This window comes from Bubalus bubalis, chromosome 3 (assembly GCF_019923935.1).
Source record: "Bubalus bubalis isolate 160015118507 breed Murrah chromosome 3, NDDB_SH_1, whole genome shotgun sequence".
Lineage (NCBI taxonomy): Eukaryota > Metazoa > Chordata > Mammalia > Artiodactyla > Bovidae > Bubalus > Bubalus bubalis.
In genome coordinates this window covers 46086497-46110248 of record NC_059159.1, presented here as the reverse complement: position 1 = coordinate 46110248, position 23752 = coordinate 46086497, and the positions used below count along the sequence as shown (strand labels likewise).

Sequence of the window (23752 nt, the reverse complement as noted above, 5' to 3'; positions counted from 1 at the left end):
CCTAACAGCTTAGCTTCCATTACCTTACTCATGAAATGAAGTTTGCAGAGATTGCATGAATGCTGTCACTCCAGTTATGTCTGTCTCTTTGCGACCACATGAACTTTAGCCTGCCAGTCTTCTCTGTCTGTGGAATTCTCCAGGCATGAATACTGGAGTGGGTACCATTCCCTTCTCCAGGGGATCTTCCCAACTCAGGAATTGAACCTGCGTCTCTTTACCATCTGAGCCACCAGGAAAGCCCAGAAACTACTTAGTGCCTGGCATATAAAAGGTGCTCAACAAATATTGGCAATTACTCCTAACACAGTTATTATTGTGAGTAGATCCATTGAAAGGCTTGGGATGGGCTGGATGCTGAAGCCTGACAATCAGAAGCATCCTTGCTTCTGCCTAAACTTCTTGCTTCATCTTCCCACCCTGGGCGATGGCAAAAAGTCTCTATATGGAGAATGCCTACCAAGATGGAGGACCAAGACTGAATAGCGAGGATGGTGATGGGGGAACAAGAGAAGAAGCAAGGGCATTTGTATGTTGGTCTACTGCTCAGTGGTCTCAAGTGATGTTTCTGAAAGTTGGAAATTAGTAGAACTATTGTTGGCCAAGTCCTGTTTTCAGTGAATGGGCATTTCAGGTCAAGATCTTATAGTCAACCTTTCAATAGTTTTCTGGCCATTCTTTTCCAGAATATGTTTACTCCTCGGAGAATTTGAGGGGAGGCTAGGCTTCTTAAAGCAGAGGTGGCCTTATTACTTGGGCTTCCCTGGTAGCTCAGACAGTAAAGAATTCTCCTGCAGTGCAGGAAACACAGGTTCAATCCCTGGGTCAGGGAGATCTCCTGGAGAAGGGAATGGCAACCCACTCCAGTATTCTTGCCTGGAGAATTCCATCGACAGAGGAGCCTGGCCTTATTATTTATCTAGAAAGCCACGGGAGGCAAACAAGGAAATCTAGGAAAGAGTTACAGACAGACTGAAAATTGTTGCAGATTAGATATCTCTGAGGAAATCTATAATCAATTCCTACTTTTTTTTTTCTTTTTGCTGTACCACGCAGCTTGTGGGATCTTAGTTCCTCAACCAGGGATCAAACCTGGGCCCTGGCAGTAAAAGTGCCAAGTCCTAACCACTGGACCATCAGGGAATACCCACCAATTCCTACTTTCATTCCACAAATACTCCCTGCATTCTTCCTATGGGAGAAGCAAACTAGACCCTAAGAAGGCGATGATGATACCTGCATCAGAGACCCACCAAATGGAAAGAAAGAACCCGTCAACAAATGCTTAAAGTGGATGTGACTTATGGTCAAAGTCAGAAGGGAAGGAGCTTCCGAGCAGAAGAACTAACTCAGCAGCTGTTTGAACACAGTATGAGTTTTAGCATTAGTTCAGTCCAGGTTTCAGCCTCTGGCTGCAACACCTATGAGCTTTGAAAACCCATACAAGCCTCTTCACTTCGCAGTCTTCGATTCTTCACCTGTAATACAGCACCGCTACCATCTCTGGGGTTGTAGAGAGGATGGTTTGCGATAACATATAATGTCGCTCAGTGGCACATGGTAGAGATGCAACAAAAATCTGTTCTTTCCACTGGAGGGGATCCAGAAAAGGCTTTCTAAAGAAGGAGCCATTTAGGCAGGATCTGAAGGAGGAGTACGCGGCTTGCCAGGTAGAGTGGGATGCTTTTCGAGGATGCTTTCCACAATATTGTGATTTCTGCCCAACTTTTCAGGAACCCATATGCCCACTGACTGACAGTAATTTTACAAAGCCAGACGTGTCTGTATTCTTTCGTGATCCAAAAAGAAAAACTCTTTTTATTTTTTGGTACTTAACGGTTGTTTTGTGGTAGTTACAAAACGTCCTCTAACTGCCAGCTACGCATCCGCCAAAAATATCACCGGGGGCATTATACGTGCCAAGAAACTAAAAGGAAGGCAGGAACTGGTTTCCTTCCATTAAAGCGGACCGGTCTTGCAGGTGAAAAACTAGCACTGAGGCTGAAGAAGAGGTACCCGAGCTGACAGCTGCACGCTAGGGTCCCCTGCCGCCTGCATGGATGGCTGCGCACGAAGGCGCTGGTGCTTTGCGGACTGCGCTGGGCTGCAGGGACCAATCTGTATCCAAGCTGCCCGTGAGCCTCCATTTCTCATGCACTTGAAATTCTGACCAAGATGAGGAAAGAAATAAGAGAAAGCTCTCTCCCGGGGTTCGGGGCCGAGATCAGGGAAGCAACCTCGGTGGTGTCTTGGGCATGGCAATCCCAGGTGCGGGCTGTGGGCGCTACTGCTGGGAGGCCAGAGGGAAGTGCGGTCCATGGTGACAAGGAGCTGATCAGCTCGTTCATGTCTGTGCGTGCGCAAAGCGCTCATGCGCGCACGCAGTCTCCCAGCCCTCTATGGCGCTTTCCACTGCTGGGCTGTCATCTTCCAGAGTGAGCGCTGAAAACTCATCTCACCTCTAGTCGGTGGGGAGCATCAGAGAAGGAGGTGGTGCCTGTCTGCCTGTCCTCCCAGATCTCAGACTGGTCTCACTCTGCCTGGACTGCCTTCCCCCATCTCCTTTCCTGAACTTAAGGCTCAGTTCAAATGCCACCGCCTGGTCAACTGGACTGTAAGAGCCAGAGAATAGGGATTATACGGTCTTATTCACCATCTGTCCCTGGTGTTCAGCGCAGCTCCTGACACATAGTAGGTGCTCAGTAAAACTCATGTCAAGTGAGTGACATGCCCAGTCTTCTCCAGTTCCTTTGTCCCGTTAAGGGTGGAACTTCTAATTTCTCAGCCCCATGTTTCATATCACATAATTGTTTCCATCTTGTCTTCTCATCTAAACTAGGGACTCTTAACCGAGGGTCCACAGGTAAGTTTCAGGGGAATTCAGACACCCTGAAATGTACACAGAACGTGTGTGTGTGTGCACACACACATGCATGCACCTATGTTCATCTTTTTCTGGAGGGAAGGTCCCAGCTCTGACCAGGTTCTCGTGATAGAATAAGGTTGGAAACTAGACTAGTCTGCAGAGGCCTGGGCTGTGCCCACTCTGAGGCCAGGGGCCTGGCTAGCACAATGCTTGATACACAGTAGGTGATCAGGATGTGTTCACTGAATGAGTGAGTGAGAGAATGGTCTTAAGCCCTGACTCGGGCCTCCACCATCACCAGATTCCCAGACATGGATTCCTCCAGTCACACCACTTCCAGCACCACCCACCCATCAACTGATGGATGATACTGCATCACAGCAAGTCAGAGCAGGCCATGTGTCTCTGAGCCTCGGTTCCCTCACCTGTGAAATTGGAGATAAGTCTTGCTCTGCCTACACTCCTAAATGGTCATCATGATCAAATGAAATAATAGGTTCTTTCACCCACATTCCGGAGAAGGCAATGGCACCCCACTCTAGTACTCTTGCCTGGAAAATCCCATGGACAGAGGAGCCTGGTAGGCTGCAGTCCATGGGGTTGCTAGGAGTCGGACACGACTGAGCGACTTCACTTTCACTTTTCACTTTCAACCCACTCCAGTGTTCTTGCCTGGAGAATCCCAGGGACGGGGGAGCCTGGCAGGCTGCCGTCTATGGGGTCTCACAGAGTCGGACACGACTGAAGCGACTTAGCAGCAGCAGCAGTCACCCACATTCAAGAAATCCTTACTGAGCCCCCTCTGCACCAGGCTCTGGAGGTATGTAGAGAAAGGAGATATACAACCTGCCCTCAACGAGCTCATAATCTAATGGGGGAGACCGACAAGTGACCAGTTTCAACATGATGTGGAAACTGTGACCGCACTAGAGGAAAGCCCACAGGCTGCCAACCTGAAAAGTTAAAAAATGGAGACCTCTCAGGGACCTCCCTAGCGGTCCAGTGGTTAAGACTCCATGCTTCCACTGCAGGCGGCACCGGTTCAATCCCTAGTCAAGGAATTAATATCCAGCACACCACATGGCCAAAAACATTTTCTTATAAATGGAGACAGCTCAGAGGAGAAACAGAAATCTGAAGGATGAATGAATGTTAGCTAGAGAAGGGGAGATAAAGGGCATTCTAGGAAGGGGAAACAGCCTGTGCGAAGGCCAGGAGGCAAGAATACAGCACCTTTCTGGGGCTCCCATCTTGCTCAGCACATAGTAGGAGAGTCAGAGAGACAGGCTGGAGGCATGATCAGGGACTGGATCATACAGGGATGCCAAAATTGGGCTTTTTCCAGAAAACAGTGGGGAGGGCTTTTGAGTCAAGGCATTGAAAAATGCAGATTTGTATTTTAGAAAGCTGACTCTTGGCTACAAGATAGAGAGCTCATTGGAAAAGCAAGATGCAGAGGACCAAGACCAGTCAGGAGCAAATGAGAGCCATCCGGGGAAGAGGTGAGGGTGGCGTGCGGACTGGGGGCACAGAATGGAGTCCGCAGACGCCAGGTCAGTGACAGCAACCAGACCTGATGAATTAATGAGAAAGCGTTTATAGATCAAAAGGGCGGCTTCTTCAATATAGTAGCGCTTCCTCATTCTGTATGTGGGAGCCACGTGAAGTCATTTCAGCCTGCCACAGGCTCCACAAGGCTAGGCTTTCTAGTTTCAAAAGAAGGGGAAGGGCCTTTTCTTTCTATCTGTGAATTCTTTTATCTCTATGGTCGTACAGAGGCAAAACCACTTAGGAACAGTCAAGAGGAAAGGAGTGCTTTTGAAAATAAAGTGACATTAACTCAGGACAGTGTTTGGAAATTGGGGGACCTAAAAGATGCACAGAAATTGCTTTTTGCCAGCAGCTTGGAAGAAGTGCCTAGAAATGCCCCCTAAACAGATCGGGAGGAAAAAAGCATTTCAGCCCAGATCAGACCATGGGTTAAAAATGATGCAAAAGATCAGTGTCAAGAGAGAAAGAATTTGAGAAAGAAAAATGCCTAATCAGTATCAATTTAATAGGCCACTTAAACAGTAAAAGAAGAAATGTTGATGTTCTATGGTGGCGATTTTATAATCACTGGAGTACTTAGCTTCATGTAAGCCATCTCATATTCATTAGAAATAAGAGGAATTTTATTCATTGGAAAGAACTCTCCAATTTACAACATCTTAATTGCTCAGGGTTTTAAATTCTGATAAAGGAAACTCATTTTTGGTAAAATTTCCTTTTTAATTAAAACAATTCTTTAATTTATTTATTTTGGGCTGCACTGGGTCTTCGTGGCTTCGCACAGGCTTTCTCTAGCTGCAGCGAGCAGGGACTACTCTCTCATTGTGGTGCATGGGCTTCTTATTGCTATGGCTTCTCTTGTTGCAGAGCACAGGCTCTAGGGAATGCAGGCTTCAGTAGCGCTGTCTCACAGACTTAGTTGCCTCACTGCATGTGGGATCTTCCTGGACCAGGGATTGAACCTGTGTTGCCTGCATTGGCAGGTGGATTCTTAACAACTGGACCACCAGGGAGATTCAGAAGCTCCATTTTCTGTGGGTGTGGGGGAGTCAGGCAGCGGGGAGAATTTGTTCATTATGATAAAGACACTGGCGTTGGTATGGAGCTTGGTGGCTGCATCAGGAAGAATGGGCTGGATTATGGTTGGTAAGAAACAACCCCCAAATCTTGGTGGCTTAACGCAACGTAATCTGGTTTCCGGCTCATGTTTTGTGTCCAGTGTGGCTCCCCAGCAGGTCACTCAGGGATCCAGACTCCATCTCCATGTGACCAAAAGTCACACTGCAGGGGCGTGCAGCCCTACCCTACCACATGCCTGGGAGGAGAAGAAGACTGTCTGTGGAGAGTCCCACTGACTGCCCAGCGGCACAAAGCCATCGAGCCCTTTACACCATCACTAAGACGGGAGCACCTCAAAAGCAGGGCCCAGCTCATGAATCTTGGTCCCACCGAGACAGTGCTTCTTCCAGAGTACATGATGGTGAATTTTTGACAAATGTATGAAGGGATGTATTGACACATGGATCTGATTTTCAGAACTTGTTGAGCTTTTCTAAATATGTAGGTCCTGAGAAGTCTGCCTGTATTCTTTCAGCCAATTTTCCTTCAAAATTTTCTGAGTCCCCAGAGGGGAACACATCTGGTTTCCTGAAGCCTCCAGAGCAGACGCCCGAGGCAAGGGAGGGACTCTGAAGTCTGTAGTTGCACCAGGCTAATGGAGTAGCTGGCCTGTCAGCGGTTTCATCACCGGGTTGTCTGGGACTCAGGAATTAGCCATCAGAGGCCAAGAGGGAGCAAAAAGAGTAGCATAGATGATGTCTTTATTTTGTGTTAGGCATGGTGCTGCCAGCTTTGCTGAGCTTTTCTGCTTTAAGCCTCACAACCGCCCTGGAAGGAAGATGTTATGCTTCCCCTCCCCCACCCCATTTTCCCAATGAGAAAACTGATACTTGAGAAAAATAAGGCATTTGCCCAAGATCTCACGGCTACTAAGTGACTTAGAAGCCAGGTCTGCCCTTCTCTAAGCCAGGGCTTTGAACCACTGGGCTGACATCTGTCTTCTACAACCAGGTCGCACACAAGCTCCAAAGCATTTTTTTTCTTCTGAATTTCCAGCCATGTGTTAACAGGAAAAAAAAATAATAATAATAATAAGGATTGAAATTTGAGAATTCTGTCTTATTCAAGGCATTACTGAATTGAATGTACTGAGTTGGAAGAGCCTCTAAAAGCACTGAAACACGATATGAAATAAGCAGTGGGACTTCCAGATCTGGAGTCCTGCAAAGACATTTGAACTAGAGACAGAAATGTGCTAGGCAACACAAACCATGGCTTCAGTGAAATTTCCTAGGTAGGAAAAAAGATGTTCGTTTTTACTGGCTGTTAGAAAGAACCAGGAGCAGAATAAGATTAAAAACTTGGGGTTTTCAAATCCTGGCACCATCTTGCTGCCCCTCGGGCTCAGAGATGATACATCAAACCATACCTGTGTGTTAAAAGACTTGATGCCTTCCTGGGCATTTAAATGCTGGCCTTTATGGAGCCAGAGCTAGCCTTGACTCTTGGGTATGTTGGTTGGGACCTATAAAGTCACACGTCTGAAGTCCTGTGGAGCAGAAGAGGGAAAACCCAGAAACCCAGATCAAGTGGATGGTGCTCCATGTGTTGGGCTCATCACCAACAACTCCCAATTGGTCAGGGCTGTGCAGAGTGGGATGGGTTGCCTTAGGAAGCAGAGGGCTCCCCATCACAGCGAAAGTGGGGTAAATATTTGACACCAACATTATAGAAAGATGTATGATGGTTGAGCCATCTGATCTTGAGTCCATTATGATCTGTGAGATCTTTGAATTCTTTCAGGCAGGAAATTCTTAAGCTCTTCTGTTGGGTTCCTGGATGTTTTTTGTGTTTGTTTTTTGAGGGGTGGGGGTACAGGAAACACAGGGCCTCTGGTAATGTGTATGTGAGAGCTACGCAAACTTGCAGACAATTGCCTTGGTGGAACCTGCATGACAGGAGACAGGCAATGCTACAAAAACAAAGTTTTAAAGGACTGAGGTCCCTTTCCCTCCTGTCTGCATTTCGAGAGCTGTCCTAAAGGCCTTTCAGTTGATAGATTTTTCCTACTTGTGCCTTTAATTTTGTCGACCTTATGCTCCCCCATCTCCTAGTCAAATAGTATTCTGCTTTTCAAATGACAATGGGAAGCTATTTCCTACTTGTAGGTAATTTAGAGATGAATCTTTTTATAACAGAAGCAACCTCCGATGGGTTCCAGCTATCGAGACTTCTGCGTACTGAGTCTTCTAAATCAGGGTCCTGCCATTTGGCTCACCCATTTCCCCCATTAGATTTAAATCACCCTGCCGGTCATTTCTATGAAACAAAATTTTTTTAGGTGAATAAAACTAGAGGAAGAATTTACCAGAAGTATGTCTTGGCTACACTTGGTCCTCTTGGAAGGGCTCCCACATTACCACATAATGACTGTGCATGTTTCCAGCGCTGCTGGGAGTATGGTCTTCTTTGTCAGTTCCATATTATTAGCTTCCAGAAAGTTCTCTCTCCTCCATTGCCTTCCTAGAACAGGACAAGATTGGCTCTGAAGTGGGTTGACTCATCTTGGGGGTCTTGTGCATTTCCTAGTACAAAAGGGCACCAAGAGGCCCGTTCAAGCCTGCAGAAATTATTCTTTTGCACATATTGTTATGTATTATTCTTCTTCAGTGGTGTCCAGAAGCTTTCTTTCTGAGTGTGTGAAAAGACACTCACTTGGGACACAGCATGGGTTCTCTGACCCCAGGGCTTCCTGGGATCATCTCCATCAGCTGGAGGAGCACAAGAGACACTTGGATTCCCTAAGTCTGGGTGGCGTTTTGGAAAGAGAAGAGCTTTGAAGGCAGACAGGCTTGGCTTCAAAGCCCAGCTCCCCTGCTTACTAGCTGTGTTATTCTGGGTCCATTATGTAACCTCCCTGAGCCTCTGGTTTCTTATTTGTGATAATAATAGTTAACTTTGAATGAGGGTTCGCTGTCTGCAAGGCCCTAAGCTAAGTGGTTTATATGCCTTGTCTAATTGAATCTTTACAGCAGATCTTGGGGTGATGTAAAGCATCTTTCTCCATTTCATTGCTTCAATCAAACACTGTCTCAGCAGCACAGACTGTGGGAGAGGATTTGGAAGGGAGAGACACAGCAGACGCTGATCATCCCCTGGGGGTGGGGGTGGGAGCTGGGGGTGGGTGGTCGCTGCAGAACCACCATCTTTGAAGATGGAAGACACCGTCTTTACCACCGGCCAAGGCTGGGTGAGGGGCCCACCTCTATACTCCCATCACCCCCTCTCTCCTTGCCTGTTGCCATATCCATCCCTTCCACCCAACCAGACTGTGAGTCCCTTCAGGGCAGGGACTCTTTCTTATCTCTGAGTCCTCAGGGCCTCCTGCAGTACCTGGCAGGTATCTGATGCTCAGTGAAGGAAGTTGAACAGAGGAATAAGTAAAGGAATGAATCAGTCCATTTAGCTAGAAATACTTCCAACCTAAGTCGCTAAGATCCCAGTCCCAGCCCAGCCTTACCCTAGATAAGTAACTTCCGCTCTCTACACCTCAGTTTCTTCTGTGAAATGAGGGAATTATAAAGGATAAGGTCTCAAGGTCCTCAGAGCTTGGCAACTTGGTAACATCTACAACAGCTAATCAGTACCAAGGGCTTCCCAGCTGGCTCAGTGGTAAAATCCACCTGCCAATGCAGGAGACACAGGAGACACCTATTCAATCCTTGGGTCAGGAAGATCCCCAGAGAAGGAAATGGCAACCCACTCCAGTATTTCTGCCTGGAAAATCCCATGGACAGAGGAGCCTGATGGGCTACAGTCCACGGGGTCGCAAAGAGTCAGACAGGACTAGGTACAAGGCACAGACAGACTGAGCAGTTCAAGAGCCTACAGGTTCCAGGAAGTCTCCCTCTTTGAACAGTAGATAGCACAAGCTTGACCCAGGGAGGATGGAGAAGGATTCAGATGACCCACCCACTCAATGGGAAATCTCATTTTCCAGCTGGCACTCACATTGTGTCTATAGTGTAGACAGCCCTGCTCAGCACTATAGCAGATTCAAAAGAACTGAGTTCCATCCCTGTGCTTTTTAGGACATAGGACCTGTCTACAAACATCCATCATGCAGGTTGCATCAGGGGAAGAGTCTCAGGAGAGGTCTGAGCCATCGTGTTCTGCTATTCATAGGTAAATAGTGATAACATCTGCTTGGAGATGAGAAGGACATCTTCCTCTAGGAAATGACATTCAAAGGGCCCCAGAGGATGAGTTGGACTTGCACACATAGAGATTGAGGAAGACGTGTCAGGCAGAAGGCTTGGAGGTGGGCAAATGGGCCAGAAAATCCTTGTTTGGGAAATGGTAGATGATCTGGTTTTGCAGAGCACAGCATTTATCCAGGAGAGATGCCAAAAGAAGGCTGTGAGAGCTCAGCCCAAAACCCTATGGAGTAAGAGCTTAAACACCAGAGTGAGGAGTTTGTATCTAACGCAGAAGGCAGTGCGGAGACATTTAAGATTTTTGAATCCAGGAGTGAGAGCCGAGCTACCTTTGGAAAAATCCATTTGGCTTCATAAGTAGCAGTGTTTGGAGAGAAGAGATGCAAAAACTAGAAGTGGGAGATGGGGGACAATGTTGAGATTGTGGCAATGGTCCAGGGAGAAATTACAAGGAACTCAACTAGGGCGATGGTCGTGGTGCTCAGAAGCTAGAAGCAGAATTGGGAGCCACTGTGGGAGGAAGCCCTGTAGCTTGCTAAGTGACTCCAGAGGTCAAGAGAGGAGTCCCCAAGCTTCCCTGGTGGTCCGGTGGTTTAGAATCTGCCTGCCAGTGCAGGGGACACCAGTTCGATCCCTGGTCCAGGAAGATTCGACATGCCACAGGGCAACTAAGCCCCTACATCACAACTATTGAGCCCACGCTCTAGAGCCCGTGAGCTGCAACTACGGGGCCCCCGCGGGCTGCAAGTACTGAAACCCGCACACCTAGAGCTTGAACTCTCCACCCAGAGAAGCCACCGCAGTGAGATGCCCAAGTGTAACCCCCACCTCATGGCAACTAGAGAAAGCCCATGCACAGCAACGAAGATCTAGTGCAACCAAAAATAAAATTTGAAAAAAAATTTTTTTTTTAAAGAGTCCCATCTACCTCTCAGGCTTCGGTTATGGCTGACTTGCCACTTGTGTGCAGAGGTGCAACCAAGAGAAATGATGGAAGGAGGAGAGGCTGATTCAATGGCATGAGGCTGGTGAAGGCGGAGATGCAGATGGCAAATGTGTTTGGGACATGTTAAGTGTCACGTGCCGGCCTGACGCTTGGAGCTGGATCATGTGACCAGGCAGTGTGCACCTACTATGTGCCTAACTCCATGGGAATCTTTGTAGGCATCGGCTCACTTAGTCCTCCACAACCTGCCTGGGAGACAGGCACTCCTCTCCCTTCAGCTGTAAGATACTGTGATGCTGTGATTCCAGTCTGTTACCAAATGATGCTCTTTTCATCAGAGCAAGTCAAATTCTTCCTCTTTCTTGAGCTCTTCGGAGGAAACAAACAAATCACTGTCATCTCTAAAGCTTTAGTGGAATCTGACATCCCCTGATGAGTTCTCAAGATGCTTTCTGCAGAGCTGGCTCTGTGCTATGCCATTCTGCTCCCCTTGTGCAGGAGAGCAGGGTTCTGTTTGCTCCGACTCTGGGCTCTGCTGGCTGTCTTAGATCTCACTGTATTTCCTTCAGCCCATCTCCTTCCAGTCACTGCAAAGATGAGGCCAGGAGGGGCGGGCGTTACTTGAAGCCCTAGGGAAGCAGGTCCTGATTTCACTCAGGAGTCTTAGGGCATGTGGCGTGCCAGGACCTCAGTGATCCTGCAGTTGGGGTGAGGGGACAGGCTTCAAGGGCCCCAGAAACAAGGAGGGGCCAACCATTTCTTCATTTTCCCAGCTAACAGTCTCCCACAGCACTTGGTCACTGTCCTTTGAAACTATTTTTTAATATTAAATATTTTTAATTTAATATTTTACAATATTATTTTATTTGGCCGCCCTAGATCTTAGCTGCAGCACACAGGATCTTCCACCTTTACTTGTGGCATTTGAACTCTTATTTTTGGCATTTGAGATCTAGTCCCCTGACCAGGGATTGAAACCCCAGACCCCCTGCTTTGGGAATGCAAAGTCGTAGCCACTGGACCACCAGGGAAGTCCCTACCCTTTGAAATTTGACCTTCAACTTCGCATTCATTGGCTACATTCTTAGATCATTTCTCCCTCTAGACTATGAGCTACTTGAGAGCAGAGAAGGCAAGGAAAGGAAGTAATGTTTCATTAGCACCTATTAGGGGTCAAACAAAATGCTGTCACTTTACAACTCTTAGAATATTTCATCCTTACAACAACCTGACGAGGAAGGAATTCTCATGCCCACTTTCCAGATGAAAAAATTTAAGATTAAAGCAATTGAGTGAATTCAGAAAGGCTATTAGACAAGTGCCTGGCGCAAATGCTCTATCAATTATAGCAATTATTACTGAATAGCTTGTCACAGGACTCGGAGCCTGGAATTCAGTCCAGTGTGGACTGTGTCCAGAGTCCATGCACCCTTCATCCCTCAGGGTATCTCAGTGTCCACTGTAGGAATTTAGAATGTGCTTATCAGTGGACCCTTTATCTTTTTCATGTATATTCTTGACCCTTCCACACCCTGCACAAGGCTTGGAATATCTCATCGCATCTCCAATAATGCATTATTCAGTGAATGATTCGTTGACTGAATGAAGGTGTGTATGTGTGTGCAGCTGGGTGTGTAGTTGTGTGTGTGTGTGTGTAGTTAGGTGTGTCACTGTGGGTGTTGGGGGATTGTGTGCATGTGTATGTGTGTTAATGGTTTGGGACAGCTTTTCTTGGAGAAGCTCATGAGCTCTCTCCAATGTCACTGCCACCCCTGCTAAGATTTGGGCCACAAGGTGTTGGGTCAGTGACTGGAGGAAGTTCTGCCAATTACCCTCCAATTACACCCCTGTCCCCCCACCACCACCCACCATCCCTGCGGTAAGTCCCACTGGAAGGACCTCAGTGAGCCCCTGAATCAAGGGGAGAGCCTGGAAGACAGCAGCTCATCAGAATCCTAGCAAGGTTACCGAGTCGCCTACATATGGAAACTGCCACCCTGCCAAAAGGGAGATGAGCTCATGTCAGCTACAAACACAGAGCCCAGGGCGGGCGGGCAGGCCGGGAGGAGACATGACGGGACTGGTGACCAGACACACGTGCTGGGCTCAGACTGGCCCTGGGCCAGGCCCAGGTGAGAAAAAAGCCTGCTGGGAATTTGGAAGCCAGCCTCCAGAGAGAGGTGGGGGAGTGGTACAGGGTGCAGGCTTTGTGGCCAGGATGCACGTGCCCACCAATTCTACTTACGTGACCTTGAGTAAGGCACTCAGCCTCCCAGAGCCCTGGTTTACTCCCCTAGAAAGTGAGGTCAACTGCAGTTGAAGGTCTAAGGATCCTCCTACCAGAGGGTTTTGCCAGGCTGTTCCCTCTACGCTTTTCCCCAAGGCGTGTACATGGGCTGTTCTTCATCCCCCTTTGAATCTTTAATTCCCTGGGGTCTAGTGGTTAAGACTTCACCTTCTAAAGCAGGGGATGTGTGTTCCATTCCTGGACAGGGAGCTAAAATCCCACATGCCTTGTGGCAAAAAAAGCAAAAGATAAAACAGAAACAAAACAAATTCAATAAAGATATTTTAAATGGTCCACATATTAATTAAAAAATCTTTAAAACAAAGTAAGAAATGTGACCTTCTCAGTGAGTCTGTGCTAAGCATCTACTTAAGACTGTGACCAGCCCTGACATTTTTGGGTCCCCCTTCCCTGCCTTCACATGTTTTCATAGTCCTTTTCTCCCCATGGCATTTATCATCTGATGTGTTCTATATCTTACTTGTTGTTTATCCCCACTAGGACGTGAATCCCATGCACTCACATCTGTTTGTGCGATGCTATGTAATTCCATACCTAGAGCGGTACCCAGTATCTAGTAGGTATTCAACAAATATATGTTGGATAAACGCATAAGTGGTTGAATGAGGAAAGGAAGGAAAGAACGAGCGAGGGAGGAAGATGGTGCATGGAAATCAGTTGGTGCTGTGTGCCTGGTGGTAGCTGGTGGGTAGATGACATCTGGCAAGGGATCCACCAGAGGTAACATGGGAGGGTCTCCGAGTGTGGGCGGAGGATGGCAGCACATTCCACTGAAGGCTAGAACGTTCATGTGACCAGCTGCCGGTCTTCCACCCCTAACAGTAGATGTTACTACTTCTCCGGTGGTAATTGTATTCCAGGCTGGTGATGAGATCTGGGGAAGCCCCTCACTCCTGCTGAAACCCAGCTACAAGCATCCCCCAGACTGGGTCTCTGCTGTCGATAGCTTCATCTCCACCATCTTCATGTCCTTTTTATTGGCTGTGATTTCAGAGCAGTGTTTCCTGACATCACCCCAGATTTGCTCCTTCTGTGCACATTAGCCAAGCCGGGGCCAGGGCTGCAGAGATGCCCAACAGCCATTCTCCACCCACGAGCTGTGTTCGCAGCTCACAGTCCATGGGAGGCTTGCAGTCTGTGCGGCACCTGTCAGCGCCTCCTCACCCAGGCCCCATCCCAGCCATCTTCCCATCAGTCAGGCAGATGGAACCTATCACCGGAGTTTTTCTGCTCTTGGCCACCCTCTCTCGGATGTGTTCTACAGAAATAGCAGACAGCTTCTGCTGTTCCTGCTAAGGTCACCTTCGTCTAGTTGAGAGACTCTATCCATGCAGAATGAAGGGAGAACGATCTCCAAGTGGCCTAGACATGTGTAGACAGCTGCTCTGGCATTCCCATGACAGAGCAGAGCATTGGTGAGGCAGAAGGAAGTCAAAGTAGGACCTGAGCGTGGAGCTGCCAAGGTCACCCTGAAGCCAGGGTCGGGATGGCAGGGCTCTAGTTGTTAAGCCACAGGACTTGAGTTCAGAGTAAAGACTCTGCATTGCATTTTTGAGGCTCAGTTTTCCCATCTATAAGACAGAGATAACAACCTTTGCTTTGGGGTTATTTTGAGGATTAGATAAGATAATATAAATGAAGTTACTTGATCATCTTAAAAGCTATACAATGTTTTCTTTCTCATAAGAGGCTCCAGTGGGAGTGAAACATCAGCTCTAGACATCCAAAAATGTTAGCAATAATCATGATCCACGGAGCGTTTTTCTTCTGTGTGTAGGGCATTATGCTAAGCCCTCTGTGTGAATTGTCCAGTTATATTCTTCCAAACCTAGGAGTTTGGTGCTGTCATGAGCCTCACGTAACAGTTGAGGAGGGACTTCCTTGGTTGGTCCAGTGGCTAAGACTCCAAGCTCCCAGTGCAGGGGGCCTGGGTTTGATTCCTGGCTAAGGAACTAGATCCCAGGTGCCACAACTAAAAGAACCCATGTGCTGCAACAAAGATCAAAGATCCCACATGCACCAATTAAGACACAGTCAGACAAATAAACAAATAAATATGAAAAATAAATAAATAAAACAGTTGAGGAAATTGAGCCCCAGGGAGATTAAGTAACTTGTCTGAATGATACAGCTAGAAAGCAGTCTGCCTCCAGAGCCCCAGCCCTTATGCCCGGCATATGTGTGCTTGGTCGCTTCAGCCATGTCCAACTCTGCCACCCTATCAACTGTAGCCTGACAGGCTCCTCTGTCCATGGGATTCTCCAGACAAGAATACTGGAGTGGGTTGCCATTCCCTTCTCCAGGGGATCTTCTCAACCCAGGGATTGAACCTGAGTCTCCTGCACCTCCTGCATTGCAAGCAGATTCTTTACCAGCTGAGCCATCAGGGAAGCCCGATGTGTGGCATAGATCTGCTCAGACCACCATATGGGAAGACCCATGAGGAAGTTCTAACCCAAGGCTGGTCCATTTCAAGCCACTTTTGGGGGAACTCAGCATCCTCCATGGAGGAAGCCTGAAACAGATAATCAGGAGAACTCAATTTTAGTGATTATGTATGACCTCTGACCCTTCACCTCTCTGGGCACCAATTTCCACATCTATAAAACCGGAGGAAGAGGGAAGATCAGATCTAGAAGAGCCTCTCTCGCCCTTTTGCACTCTTGCCCACTAAGGCAGGGTTAAAGGACCGACAGCCTCCTGCCCCATCTGCTCTCAGTTCCATCAGGAAAGATGGAACTTTCCATCTGAAAGCATTTCACTGCAGACCATTCGGGGGTAACATTAGAGATGGATCTTCTTTAGGAAAGAGGAATAGATGATTCATCGTTGAACTGCCCTACACATGTGCTATAAAGCTCAGCCATTGAAAAATCATAAGCCCAAATTACTGTTGTTAAGCAAACAACCCACAACAAATAAATTGGTCATGATGAAACTGAACTAATGGTAATTTATAATTAAAAAGCAAGATTGGTGGCAATTGGAAAGCAGTACCAGCTCAAGAGAGTATTGCCAATGTTCTCAAGGATAACAGCCCCCCTCTCCTGATCTCCGCAGGGCTTTCTAACTCTGGGAGGGGTTCAAGTACATGAGAGTTTGGCAGTGCCACTCATGTGGCTTGGGACTTGAGGACAGAACACCAAATGGGAGTCTTTGGTAAACTCTGACGACACACTCATTTTCACCTTAAATGCTGTTGTTTAATAACTCACTGCACCTCGCTAGATAACATGGGCGGCTCTCTATCAGCATGTGCTTGTCCCTGCACAAAGCCCTCTGCAGGCTTCATCTCAGGGTACAAGGTTGGTTTTCGTCTTACAAATAAGATCCAAGAGATGGAGCAACTTCCCTCAGGACACATGGCTAAGAAGTGGTGGAATTCAGTTTTGAATGCAGGCCATCAGGCTCCGAGTCTGCTGAGCTATCCTGTGCATGGTAGACCACTGAGAAGTAAGTCCAGTAACAGGTAAAAGTGGACTTCTTTAGCAATGCCTGTCTTTCATCTAAAAGAACCAAGAGAGGACTTTTGTTATTGGGTGAATTCAGAGCTTGCCAGATCCTTGGAGTTTGTGTTGATCCACAGACCACGGTCCTGCCAGCAGCTAATCGTCCACCCGGCAGCTAACAGGCCTCCTGATCCACCTCACCACTCAGCCCTTAGACAGTGCTTCTCAGCCAAGCGTGGTTTTACTCCCACAACAGATACCTGGCCATGTCATGGCTGTTGCAACTTGGGAAGATGGAGAAGCTACTGGTGCTTGGGGCTTCCCCAGTGGCTCAGCAATAAGAAGCCACCTGCAATGCAGGAGACGCCAGTTCGATCCCTGGGTCAGAAGATCCCCTGGAGGAGGGCATGGTAACCCACTCTAGTATTCTTGCCTGGAGAATCCCATGGGCAGAGCAGCCCGGCAGGCTACAGTCCACAGGATTGCAAACAGTCGAAGACGATTAAAGCAACTTAGTACGTGTGCACTGGTACTTAGTGAGTGGAAGACAAAGATGCTGCTACACGTGCTCCTATGCAGGAGACAGCCTCCCAAAACACAGAACTATCCAGCCCCAAACATCCAGCCTGACAGTGCTAAGGCTGAGAAGGCCTGCCCTAGACTCACGGCTCCAGACAAAGCAAGGTGCCCTTGGGACGTGTATACAGAAGATGGCTTCGGGCGGAGTAGAAAATAAGGGATCTTGAATCTTCAAGTTCATGCGTACCTGAGGCAGAAACAGAGTGAGCAAGAGAGGCAGATTACCTGGGTGGAATGTTGTGTTCATCACTCTCTAGCTGGGTGACCATGGGCAAGTTGCTTAACTCTCTGAGCCTCAGTTTCCTCATCTATAACAACAGTATCTTTCTAGAGAGTTGTTGTAACATTTCAGTGACATAGGGGCATTTCCTGGGCTTGCATAGTGTCTGGTACATGGGAGGTCCCAGATAACTATCACTTCTGGAGGTGATAGTGATGCAAGATGAGGACAGGGCAAGGTGAGGACATAAAGAAAGAAGAGGAGGAGCTGAGAGAACATAGCAAGGAGTAGAGCTCAGAGCCACGGACAGGACAGAACAGCAAATGTGCTGAACAACTTAAACATGGTGATTTGTAGGGTAGGACCACGTGTCCTTCACATTCTTGTACACACCCCCGCCCCGGATCCAACACCAAGGAGGAAAAATGCAGCAGACCACTGGGACACACCCCTCCCTAACATGACCCCCACCCCCAGTCTTTTTACTAGCCGTGACTCAGAGAGCCGCCCACCTTTTGCAAGAGGCAATGGCTAGATTCATTCATTCAAGTACTTCCTGAACACCTCCTATGTGCTAAGCATTGCTCTAGGCACCTGAGATGGAGCAGTGAACCAAACAAACAAAAATCTAGTCTTGAAAGGCAGACAATAGACATCAGTAAGTTTATACGAGTGGTGTACCAGATGGCGATAAGTACCACGGAGATAACTAGAGGAGCAGAAACGATGGGGTGCACCAGCAGGTTCGTTTCAGTTTTAAACAGGGTGGCATTTGAGCAAAATCTTGCAGAGGGGAAAGGAGCAAAAGTGGACCCTGGGGGAAGGACATCCCAGGCAGAGGGACCCACAAGTGCAGAAGCTGGAGGTGGTAGCAAGCTTGGAGAGTTTAGGGGAAAACAAGGGAGGAGCAGTAGATGAGATCAGAGAAGAGACCGAGGTATCAGTTACACGGCGCAGCACAAGACACGGTGACCCAGAGTGAGAGGGCAACCAGCAGAGGGCGATGTGGAGGGAACACTTCGTCAGTGACTCCAAGGACTGTGCTGCAAATACGCAGTATGGGGAAGGGGAAGGGCAGGGAGATCATCCACTGTCCAAGTGAGAGTTGGTGGTCCTTGGACCAACGTGGCAGCAGGGAGGTGGTGACATGCTTGGGTTCTGGACAGATTGTACAGGTAGATCCAGTGGGATTTCCCAGTGGGTTAGATGTGGGCTGTAAGGGAAAGAGAGGAGTGCCTCCAGGACATCTGGCCCAAGAAACCGCAAAGACGAAGTAAGCCATGTACTGATGAAAGGAAATCTAATGTGGAGGAGAAAGATGAAGAATTTTGGAAAGAGGCAGACTGAGCTTGCTCCTGGCTCTGCTACTTAAGGAGAAGAAAGGGGGTAACAGCGGATGAGTTGGTTGGATGGCATCACCAACTCAATGGACATGAGTTTGAGCAAACTCCAGGAGATGGTGAAGGACAGGGAAGCCTGGAGTGCTGCAGTCCATGGGGTCTCAGAGTTGGACACAACTGAGTAACTGAACTGAATGGCTACTTAAAGAATACAGAGTCAGTCACTTAGCTCTGCAGAGGCTCAGTTCTTTCATCTGTAAAATGGGCATCACGGTACCTCTCTTGCAGGGATGTGATGAGGATCCAAAGAGATGAGCCATGAAGCCTGGCCCGAAGTAAAATTGGTGCCGTTTCCTCAGTGATGTCATTCTTGGCCTTCTCATTGTTGTAGCCCCTGACTCTGCTGATGGGCTGGATTCCTGAGTTGCCTGGGGTTGGAAAAAGCACTGGAGTCGTAGCCTCTCACTTTGATTGGCCAGGGAGAGGATGGAGCGGCTGGCTTTGTGCCTGGACTAAGCCTCACCTCGTGAGCTAGCACCACCTTGGGTCTCTGTCCTGCCCTTTGCGGGGAAGATCTCTGTCTCGGTAACCTTCCCAGGACCCCCAGCTCCTCCCAGACCCACTGTGACCTGGAAGCATTCCCCTGAAAGGAAAGGGGAAGAATTGAAACATGTATTTCCTCAGGGGCCCAAACAGTTGTTCCCAGTGATTCATAGAATCACCCATGGAGTTCTTTAAATATAATGCTCAAGCCACCACCCCAGTGCCCAAGCTGATTTAATCAGCCCTAAGTACAGTCCAAGGACTGATCATTTTCTAAAGTTCCCCAGGTAATTTCAATGTTATAGCTAAAGTCTGTGAAATGGTGCACCAAGTTACGATTCTGTCCATTTTATAGATAAAATACTGAGGCCCAGAGAGGTTAAGTGACTTCTCCAGGGCCTCTCAACTGCTAAGGGGTTGAGCCAGGATGCAAAGCCTGGTAGGTCTGACTCCAAAGGCTTTCTATCATATCGAGCCATTCACTGAAAAGGGCTTATAATATAAGTAAATATCGTGTGGCTCACTAACTCCTTTATAGGAAGACTTGGGATGGCAGAAATGGTCAAAGAAGTTTCAATCTGAAGTGTTAGGAAGCCCCTGAAAAATAAAAGCAGGTATCCAGAGTGAGTCAGAAGTCAGTAAGGGGGTTTCCTCGGTGGTCCAGTGATTGCGAATCTGCCTTGCAATGCAGAGGACACGGGTTCAATCCCTGGTCCAGGAAGATCCCACATTCTGTGGAGCAGCTAAGCCTGTCAGCCACAACCGCTGAGCCCATGTATCCTAGAGCCTATGCTTTGCAACAAGAGAAGCCACCACAATGAGAAGCCCACACAAAGAGTAGCCCTGCTTGCTACAACTAGAGGAAGTCCTCTCGCAGCAATGAAGACCCATCACAGTCAAATACATAAATAAATCTTAAAAAGAAGAGATGAGTAAGGGAAATGGATTCAGTCTGCAGAAGTTCAGTTTATAGACAACTTCTAGAGACACATCTTCGGGGCACTTTCAAGAGTCACTGCATGGGTGGAGACTTCCCTGGTGGCCCAGTGGCTAAGACTCCACACTCCCAATGCCAAGGGCCTGGTTTCCATCCCTGGGTGGGGTACTAGATCCCACATGCCGCAACGAAAGGATGCTGCACACCGCAACTAGGATCTGGTGGGACCAAATAAAAGAAATTAAAGGAAAAAAAAAGAGCCACTGCCTTGGAGACTGGAGATGCCAGCCCTCAGTGTGCCCACCTGCTGCTTGGGGCAGGAAGCTGAGGGTTAGGTTAGAAACCGCTCAGCCAGCATCACTGAGCGCCCAACCAACGCCAGACTGGAGGCTGGGCACGGGGGTCCTTACTGACTTAGAGACCCTTCCCAGCAAACCTGGGGCAGAGCGGGCCCTGCTGCTGCCCGTGTGGATGGGAAGTCCCAGGACTGCAGCTGGAGCCGCTACCTTCACAGGTGGTACCTGGAGAAAAGACAGAACCACGGCTGCCAACAGCCAGTGGAGGTGAAAGACAGCCAGGAGACTGGAGGCTTGGCCTTCCGTGTCCTCCAGAGCAATTAGAAATGCAAATAAGACACACAATAATTACACACAAGTTTTCACTTCTCTTCCAGCCTCACAAACCACCTGTTATGAAATTAAAGAGGATTTATTTTTTAATTAATGTGACAGTAATTAGCGGAGAGTTCAGATGCTTAGAACAGGGCCTGCATGGGGGAGGAAGAAATTGGAAAAAAAAAAAAGAGTGTGATTTTGTTTTGCAAAAAAAGTTCTGAGCTAGTTTGAGATTCCGTAAGCACTCCTCTCTGCATTCAGAGCCACCCACAGATGTGTTTGGAACAGACAGCCAAGGGACACATTTTAAAACAAAAGAGGGCTGTGGGGGGAAAGCCCAAGCGGACTTGATCAGGCCTGGGTTTGAATCCGATGGCTACTGCATGGCTGTGTAGCCTGGGGAAAGTTACTCAACTTGTCTGAGCCCTGATTTCCCTTCGAGATCATAATACCTGCCTCCCCAAGATTGTCGTGAGATTGTTGGGAAGAGTTAAGAGGGAAATGGTACCTGCCTCTCCACTCACCTTTTTTTTTTTTTTTTTTTTTTGTTTAAGGAATGGTTTTATTTGTTAGTAGAAAAGAGATTACAAATAAATCCAGTTACCTGAGTTGTTAAGACACTAATCTACAGCCCCATGGAATATCTGAGTTTTTGCACAGATTTTTGTATTACAGTGTATTCTATTTGCTTATAGAGTCAGTATTTTAAAAAATAAATGTATATTCCTTAGTTTTTTTTTCCATTGAAAAAGAATTCACTTAGCATTTCAATATAGGAAAATGTCTGAAATAAAGATCAGTAAAGCTTAATTCTTAAAATTTCATTATTTTTGGTTTTTCTTGGTTTCATATGCATTTTTTTCAAAATATAATAGCCTCAGAGCTGATTTTTTTTTGCAATAAAACTTCTGATATTGACTTTGTCTTTCCATTAAAAAGTCAGATTATTTAAAATAGTAGTTGTCAATTTTTTATTATTTTGGTGGGCATAATTGCTTCATTAAAACAATCAGCTCATTTTAATAAAGGTATACCAATGTATCTTTCTGCACAATTGACTACTATCAAATTTAAATTTTTCATTTTGCTATTGATAAAGTTATCAACATCTAAATATAAGGGAGCTTAGAACATTAACAAAGTTTTCTTTTTTTTTTTTTTATTATTTTTACATTTTTTTTTAATTTTATTTTATTTTTAAACTTTACATAACTGTATTAGATTTGCCAAATATCAAAATGAATCTGCCACAGGTATACATGTGTTCCCCATCCTGAGCCCTCCTCCCTCCTCCCTCCCCATTCCATCCCTCTGGGTCGTCCCAGTGCACCAGCCCCAAGCATCCAGTATCGTGCATCGAACCTGGACTGGTAACTCGTTTCATACATGATATTTTACATGTTTCAATGCCATTCTCCCAAATCTTCCCACCCTCTCCCTCTCCCACAGAGTCCATAAGACTGTTCTATACATCAGTGTCTCTTTTGCTGTCTCGTACACAGGGTTGTTGTTACCATCTTTCTAAATTCCATATATATGCGTTAGTATACTGTATTGGTGTTTTTCTTTCTGGCTTACTTCACTCTGTATAATAGGCTCCAGTTTCATCCACCTCATTAGAACTGATTCAAATGTATTCTTTTTAATGGCTGAATAATACTCCATTGTGTATATGTACCACAGCTTTCTTATCCATTCATCTGCTGATGGACATCTAGGTTGCTTCCATGTCCTGGCTATTATAAACAGTGCTGCAATGAACACTGGGGTACTCGTGTCTCTTTCCCTTCTGGTTTTCTCAGTGTGTATGCCCAGCAGTGGGATTGCTGGATCATAAGGCATGTCTATTTCCAGTTTTTTAAGGAATCTCCACACTGTTCTCCATAGTGGCTGTACTAGTTTGCATTCCCACCAACAGTGTAAGAGGGTTCCCTTTTCTCCACACCCTCTCCAGCATTTATTACTTGTAGACTTTTGGATCGCAGCCATTCTGACTGGTGTGAAATGGTACCTCATAGTGGTTTTGATTTGCATTTCTCTGATAATGAGTGATGTTGAGCATCTTTTCATGTGTTTGTTAGCCATCTGTATGTCTTCTTTGGAGAAATGTCTATTTAGTTCTTTGGCCCATTTTTTGATTGGGTCATTTATTTTTCTGGAGTTGAGCTGTAGGAGTTGCTTGTATATTCTTGAGATTAGTTGTTTGTCAGTTGCTTCATTTGCTATTATCTTCTCCCATTCTGAAGGCTGTCTTTTCACCTTGCTAATAGTTTCCTTTGATGTGCAGAAGCTTTTAAGGTTAATTAGGTCCCATTTGTTTATTTTTGCTTTTATTTCCAATATTCTGGGAGGTGGGTCATAGAGGATCCTGCTGTGATGTATGTCAGAGAGTGTTTTGCCTATGTTCTCCTCTAGGAGTTTTATAGTTTCTGGTCTTACGTTTAGATCTTTAATCCAAAAAATATGGAACGCTTCACGAATTTGCGTGTCATCCTTGCGCAGGGGCCATGCTAATCTTCTCTGTATCGTTCCAATTTTAGTATATGTGCTGCCGAAGCGAGCACTCACCTTTTTTTTTTAATATTTATTTATTTGGCTGCCTCAGGTCTTAGTTGCCTCATACAGGATCTTTTATTGTGGTGTATGGACTCTCCAGTTGTGTCGCTGAGGCTCGGTAGTTGTGGTACAGAAATCTAATAGTTGTTCCAAGGCGTGTGACATCTTCCTGGACCAAGGATTGAACCCCTGTCCCCTGCATTGGCAGGTGAATTCCTCACCAGTGGATCACCAGGGAAGTTCCTCCATCCATTTTTGAAAGAGTAAAAAATAATTATCAATCACCATGAAAGCGTAAGAATATACAGGGTCACATTGTCAGAGGCCGGATGTGCTGTAGGGCCCTGGTGTGCCCAGGACTGTCTTGGGTTTAGCACTGGAAGTCCCATGTCTTGGACTAATTGGGATGCGTGGTCATCCTAGTTTTGGGAAAGTGGACCTTGAGGTGAAGCTTAATGCAGAGTGTCCATTAGGGGGCACCCTGGGGACCCCCTGGCACTAGTGGTAAAGAACTTGCCTGCCAAGGCAGGAGACGTAAGAGACGTGGGTTCAATTCCCAAGTTGGGA

The 23752-nt window shown here is 47.0% G+C and overlaps 1 protein-coding gene and 2 non-coding genes across 4 annotated transcripts in view; 1 reads left to right on the top strand and 2 right to left on the bottom strand.

The window, feature by feature from the left end:
* The window catches only part of ASIC2 (acid sensing ion channel subunit 2), a 1251793-nt gene that overhangs the window by 1088962 nt on the left and 139079 nt on the right, over positions 1–23752 (top strand). The window lies entirely within an intron of this gene.
* Positions 1072–1143, bottom strand: TRNAK-UUU. The gene has a single exon. It is a non-coding gene; the product is annotated as a tRNA-Lys (tRNA).
* On the bottom strand, positions 23087–23193 carry LOC112584029. Its single transcript, XR_003108388.1, has one exon. It is a non-coding gene; the product is annotated as a U6 spliceosomal RNA (small nuclear RNA).